The sequence below is a fragment of the Octodon degus genome, unplaced genomic scaffold (assembly GCF_000260255.1).
Source record: "Octodon degus isolate 3935 unplaced genomic scaffold, OctDeg1.0 scaffold00008, whole genome shotgun sequence".
NCBI classification, from domain to species: Eukaryota; Metazoa; Chordata; class Mammalia; order Rodentia; family Octodontidae; genus Octodon; species Octodon degus.
Window position 1 is genome coordinate 30,279,709 of NW_004524584.1, and position 7,937 is coordinate 30,287,645.

Here is a 7,937-nt window from a genome sequence, read left to right on the forward strand (position 1 = left end):
TAAGAAAAGATCTCTTAACACCTACGGATGCAGGAGAAAATGAAACATCACCTGCAAGATGACACAAAGATGAACAATATGAGACTAATAGGCATCAATAAAAGATAGAATCAATAAAAATGATATAAAAATGGGCAGAAGTAATAGCAGAAAACTTCCCAAATATGAGGAAACAATCTGACATTCACGTAGCTGAAGCATACAGAACACCAAGTAACTTCAGACCAATTAAAAACACATTGAGACATATAATAGACAAGATCCCAGAAATCCAGCACAAGAATAAAATACTGAAAGCCACTAGAGAAAAGAATCAGATTATATTGAAAGGAAAACCCATCAGAATTATGGCCAACTTCTCTTCACAAACCATGAAGGCAATAAGAGCATGGAGCAGAGTACTTCAGGTCCTCTATGAAAACAAATTCCAGTCCAGACTACTATACCCTGCAGAACTCTCTTTCAAGTTTGATGGAGAAGATGAATACTTCCATGACAAAGAAGAACTAAAGAATTTCATGATGACAAAGCCAACCCTACACAGGCTACTGAAAGATGTTCTAGAGAGGGAGCAAAATGATCAGAACTCCATGAACAAGAACAAAAGGAACACACTAAATAGGGAAACAATTAAACACAGGAGAAAAATTAGTAAACAATAGCAGGTAAATAACATGTCAATCATAAGTCAACTCATCTCAATTAAAGTCATCAATGAAAATGGACTCAATTCAACAATTAAGAGAAATAGACTGGCACAGTGAATTAGGAAGCAAAATCCAACAATATGCTGTATACAAGAAACACACTTAAGTTATAAAGAAATTCATAGGTAGAAATTCAAAGAATGGAAAACAATACTACACAACCCAGCACCTCAGAAAAAAAACAGGGGTAGCAATCCTGTTCTCAGACAGTCTCAACTTCAAAGCAAGAATGATCAAACAAAATAAAGAAGGCCACTACATACTGGTTAGGGGAAAAGTTCAAGAGGAAGAGGTAACAATCATAAATATCTATGCAACAACACGAGAGCATCCAAATATTTAAGACAAATCTTAATGGAGATGAAAAACCTGATGTCCAATACCAGAACCTTGATAGGAGAACTTAACACCCCTACATCCCAAAAAGATAGGTCAACCAGACAATAAATTAGCAAAGAATGAGCAGAACTGAACCAGAGCTTGGACTCAGTGGACATACACAGAATGTTCCACACAACCACAGCTGAATACACACTTCTTTCAGCTGCACATGGGTCATTTTTAGAAAATTTTAGAAATAGACCACATCGGTCCAAAATAGTCCATAGGTCATGTCAAATTACATGCAAGAAAACAGAAAGTATGCCATGCATATTATCTGACTACAGTATAATGAAACTGGAAATAAACAACAAAAAACCCCAGAAAACCCCATTAAGTACATGGAAATTATAGAACACGCTACTTAGCAATCAATGGGTCACAGATGAAATTAAACAAGAATTTCAACAATATCCACAATCCAGTGAAAATTCAAGCACAACTTATTGGAATTTAAGGGATTCGATGAAAGCAGTTTTCAGAGCAAAATTCATAGCTGTGAAATCACACATTAAGAAAACAGAATGGGAACAAATAAATACCATAATGCTGCACATTCAACAACTAGAAAAGGAAGAGCAAACCAAACACAGAGCCCAAAGATGGGAAGAAATCATAAAGATTAGAGCAGAAATTAATTCAGTTGAGATGAAGAAAAAAGTTCAAAGAATTTATGAATCAAAAGCTGGTTCTTTGAAAGGCTAAATAAAATCAATAACCCCCTAGCTAACCTCATCAAAAAGAGGAGAAGAAAATCAAATACATGCAATAAAGAATGAAAAGGGTGTAATCACCACAGACCCAGTGGAAATTCAGAAGATTATCAATAGCTACTTTGAGAATCTTTACACTCAGAGAATAGAAGTCACAGATGAAATGTACAGATTCCTAGAAATGTACAAATTACCAAAACTGAATCAAGATGACATAACAACACTCAATAGCCCAATAACAGCCAATGAAATACAAAAAGTAATAAAGTGCCTGCTGACAAAGTCCAATCTTGATGGATTCACAGCTGAATTCTACAAGAAATTTATAGAATATATACTCCCTATACTCATCAGACTCTTCAATGAAATTGAAAAAGAAAGAGTACTCTCAAATCATTCCTGGAGGCAAGTATTATACTGATTGCAAAACCAAGGAAAGACACAACTAAAAAAGAGAACTACAGACCCATCTCCCTCATGAACATTGATGCAAGAATCCTCAATTAAATCCCTAAACAGAATACAGAAAATCATTAAAAAGATCATACACCCTTACCAGGTAGGATTCATCCCAGGAATGCAAGGATGGTTCAATATTCTCAAATCTATAAAGGTAAAACACTATATCAATAGAGCCAAATCTAAAGACCACATGATCATCTCAATTGATGCAGAAAAGTTTTTAACAAAGTCCAAAACTTATTCATATTCAAAGTCCTAAAGAAAATTGGAATAGAAAGCCAATTTGATAAAAGTCATCTATGACAATTCAAAAGCTAATATAATTCTAAGTGGGGAGAAACTGAAATGTTTTACTCACAGATCTGGTACAAGACAAGGATGTCCTCTATCACTCCTCCTATTCAATGTAGTTTTGGAATCATTAGCTAGAGCCATTAGACAAGAGGGAATAATAAAAGGAAGAAGAATAGGTAAAAAAGTTAAAGCACTAAATCTCCTGGAAAAGAAAGTAGGAGGAACTCTTGAAGACAAAGGGGAAGGCAAAGAGTTCATGAACAAAAATTAAATTGCACAGGAAACACTGGAAAGAATTACCAACTGGGTCCAACACTTATTGAGAAGTTATTGTAAGTAAAAAGAAATTACCAACAACGTGAAAAGACAACTCACAAATTTCGAAAAAGAAATCTTAACTAGTAAGCACTCAGACAAAGGTCTGCTCTCTAGAATTTATAAAGAACTAAACAATATTAGGGCCCCTAAATTTAAGGACCCAATCCAGAAATTGGCATCCAAGATAAACACACAGTTTTCAAAGGATGAAATTAAAGAAGTGAATAAATATATGAGAAAATGCTTCACATCACTTACCATTCATGAAATGCAAATTAAAACAATACTGAGATACCATCTCACCCCAGAAAGACTGGCTATCATAAAGAAATCGACCAACAACAAATGTTGGAGAGGTTGTGGGGAAAAGGGAACACTTCTCCACTGCTGGTGGAAATGTAGACTGGTGCAAGCATTATCGAAATCCGTGTGGAGAATCCTTAAGAATGTAGGACTGAAAATCCCTTTCAATCCAGCTATACCCCCACTGCTAATCTTTCCAGAGGACCTGAAAAGGTCATATCATAGTAATATATGTGTTCCTGTTTACAGCATCACATTTTGTGATAGCCAAATCTTGGAAACAACCAAGATGCCTGTCACATGAGGAATGGTTGAGAAAGATGTGGTATTTTTATACAATGGAGTATTACTCAGCTATACAGAATGGTAAACTTGAAACATTTATACTTAAGTGGATGCCACTTGAAGATATACTCACAAGTGAAATAAACCTGACCCATATGTGTGAATATCATATAGTCTCCATAGTATAAGAACTCAAACATAAGAAATACAAATAGAAAGGTGTAACACAATTAAAATTAAAGTGAGAACTTGAGGAGTGGACAACGAGGAAAGGGCAAGGAGAAAAGCCGGGAAAGACGACAGGGACAAAGCCATACATATATAGGTACAAGAGGGGCAAGGCAATGATCCTGAGAAACATCAGCAGGTTTTTGAAACTTGCTGTTTATTAGTAGGATTCTCACCCTAACTACAAATGCTGATACCTGGGAACCAAGCAACTGCACTGAAGATAGCAATGTGTAATAGAAGGGTCACGCTTGGAATACCTGTCATTCTGGTCTTCTAAATATGTACTTCTTCTCTTGACATACTAGTTATTATCATACTGTCTCACAAGTAAAAGTTTTTTTTAAATGGGTAATAAATGAAAAAATGACACAAGAAAAATAAAAATGAATGTCACAAGAATGTCCTGCTACAATGTTGTTTATGGTTAGATATCTAAATTCCTGTGTAAAAATATGTAATTGTTTATTCTTATTCTTTAAATATTTTCATTTTCTAAATTTTTATCTCCATATTCTCTAGGGACTCAATGGTTGACATATCAATACTTAATGGAAAATTCCTATTTCATGTTATGCCTAAGATGTTTGATATTCAGACAGATAGTGAAGGCAAACCCAACTGCATAATATGTAGCATAATAATAAGCTTCTCTTCTGGAGGGTTAGCAACCTAAGTTTAAAGGCCAAAAATTAGAGAAATGGAAGGGCTGCAAGGACAGCCCACATGTTGACCACAGCCTTCCAAGATCAGTGAACACTCAGACATAGGAGAACTTATACTGTAACATCATGTAACTCAGATGTGTCCCAAATTTTCTGATCAAGGAAATTATGGGGCCACAGAGCAATGTAATTCATGACACAGAGTGTGCCTAGGGACAGTCACCTGGAGAGAAAACATTCTCTCATGCTTTCACAGAGAGTAAATGGGTCAAGCAATGGCCATGACTCATTCACATGGCTGACACTGACAAAGAAATTACCAACAATGTGCAAAGAAAACCCACAAATTTCAAAAAAATCTTAACTAATAAGCACTCAGACAAAGGTCTGCTCTCTAGAATTCATGAAGAACTAAAAAAACATTAGGGCCCCTAAATTTGCGATACAGGTTTACAGGATAAATCCAGAGGATACTTGACTGACTTTATCATATACGAAGGTTTCATTTCTTGTTATACATTTCTTGCTTTATGAAGTATATAAAGTAAAGCCATGTTAATATGTTGAGCTTTGAGAGGCTCAAGTCAACAACTTCTGTGGATAACCCACTACTATTGTGACTGCTGGACTGTGTTGGATTGTTTTGCTGAATTCACACACCTATAGTATTCAGATGCAAATGGAATACCCATTTCTGACAGGATAAAACAAAAAAAGGTGATACAAAGAAAGGACCATTTTGTATCTGTATATGCAGAATACTTTGATTAAATATGCAGCTACTTTCACTTAATTCAATGAGAAGAACAATTTGTACTAATAGTGTTTGGACAGGATATTCTGTCTGCATCTTCTACTACAGGTAACCACTGAGAAGGTAACAATGTATAATATACTAATTATTGAAACTGTCCTATTAATCAGTTTTGAAACTGTCTCATTGATACTTGTTCCTCAAATAAATAAAATAAAACAAGGACCCAATGAACTGGTGTTATTGGTTTATAAAACATACTTTATTTATTTTATTTTAGGTACCAGGGATTGACCTCAGGATCTATGCTTGCCGGGCGGCACTTATGCAGCTGAGCTATCTCCCCAGCCCCAGAACATACTTTATTTTAATTATTTTGGTTTTTGCCACTGTGTAGCCAGGATGGCCTTGACCGTGCTGTGATCCTCCTGCCTCCAGCTCTCAATTACAGGCATGTGCCTGCACCACACTTTAACTCTAGGTAAACCTTCTGAAAGCCCTGCCTAGATTTGGAAATTCAGTCCATTTAGTTGCAAGGGAGTAGAGGAGAGAGGAAAGTTAAAATCGGCCAAGCTAGTTATGTCAAATGCTCATCAGATAAGCTGGGATTTGCCTGCAGTGGACTATGTTTTACTCGGGTCATCAGGGCATGCACTACATGTCTCGTCTGCGCCACTGTCAGTGCCTGGCTTCCATTTGTTCCTTGCCTGAGCCAGCCCTTCCATCACTAATTCGGCACAACTGTAGCTGCAGTGTGGGTTTGATCGATTTTTGCCCCAGGCTGATGATGCACTCTTTGAGGACCTGCCGAGGGCCTCTGTTTCCCTGCTGCCTTTGAGGGAACTTGTTCAGGTCTCATGTGCAAGACATCAGCAAAGCCACAGCCCAGTAAGGTGAACTTTTAACAAAAAGATTCAATACAGACGACTAAATGCTGCCCTCCTCCGCACGCACCGCACACTGGAACTCAGCTCCTGGGTGCATCGCTGCTACGTCCTTCTCCCCGCTGCCCGCTGCTCCAGTCCTGCCTCTGGTAACACCGTTCTCTACCAGAAGGTTGTGAGCAAACCTCTGCCTCAGTACTGCCTTCTGGGCAGACCAGGCTGAAACATGGAGTGATTCCTTTCCAAGACGCACGGATCAATCATCGAGGCTCGTTCCCTCCACCAGGAGAGAATGCTAGATTAGGAGGCTGGCTCCAGACTTCTCTGTGGCCTTATACAGAAATCCAACTGAATGCAGGCCACGCTTATATAGATTGTTCACAGACTACATTACTATCTCTGCCTTTAAGTGCAGTTTTGAATTTTAACTTTTATATTACTTTGCATCTTAGCCATTCTGACTTGGAGAGAAAACTGCCCTGAATAATATCACTACTTATTTTACTTGCTTTGGAGTTTATCCTGTGTTTTCCAGGTCAAATTCTTCATTTTTGGACATCATATTTTTGTGCTATTATCATCCTACTTCACTTTATCGTGTCGGATAACATTAATGTAATTGTTTTCTTGTGCATATACTGCTTTATTTCCATTGTAAATGTAATCATAGGGTGTGCTTTAGGAAATAGCAAAGGCAAAATTGTCTTTACTTAATGGCATTCATATTCAGTTATGATACATAGATAATTAACCCATTTATGTATTCTTTCTAAATTGCTGGGATCTACTTCAAAAGCCACTTTGGACATTTTACTTTATTTTTTCAATTAACTGTGTATGTATACTCTGTCTAGGATTACCAGTTCCTGGTTGACAATTTTCTAGATGACTAAAACTTTAGATAGGTTTGCATTTGTGGTTGGCTCGTACCTGGCGATTTCCATGTCTTTCTGCTGACACGTAATATTTCTTGCTGTAAGTCTGCTTTTTCCTGTATCTGTACAACAGCCTTTGCATAGATCATCTGTTTAAGTCGATCAAATAAAAATGTAGAATGTAGTGTCTCAATAACTTTCCAGCTTTCATAAAGTAATGCCATCCATCACTCATAATAACATCTCTCAGGCCCTCAGAGTCAACATGTTTAAACAATAAACACAAGAATCGCAACAGGAAATGGTTTCCAAGTGCACTCCGTGAAGAGCAGGCTGTCACAATGCGGAAGTACTGTGTAATCATAACCTTATGACTGTGCTAAAGAACCAGAGTTAATCAGCAACATTAAACTAAGTTTACCAACTTGCATTCACTCTTGGATTTTGAGTGTTACAGTATACATTCAACTTGACTATTCTGTTTTGTCTCGAAAATGGTGCAAGGGCCAGTGAGATAGCTCAGCAGACTAAACAACAGCTTTGGCAAGCACAGGGACCGGGGTTCAATCTCTAGTCCCACATGCAGCAACTGCCCGGCCCTGGGCTTCTCCAAGACTCCTGTGATTGAGTCCAGGCATGGTAGAACACACCTGTAATTCCAGCACTTGGGAGGCTGAAAACAGGAGGATCATTACAAGTCCAAGCTACATAATGGGGCCCTGTAACAAATACATTAAAAAAGGAAAAGAAAAGAAAATGGTGCAAACCTAGGCAAAAAATAACAATAACAATAATAGTAATAATAATAATAATAATAAAATTAAAAAATCAGTTACTCTCTGTCTTTTTATGGTATTTAAAAAGTATATCTAGGGGTGGCAAGATAGCTCAGCAGACTAAAGAGTCCATTTAGTCAAGTGCAGTGTGATTCCCCACATGTAGTGCCAGCCCCGCTCCAGAGTCTGGGCATAGCGGCGCACGCCTGTAAACCCAGTGCTGGAGAGGCTGAAAGCAGAAGGATCACCATGAGTCCAAGCAGCATAGTGAAACCCTGACACAATCAAAATA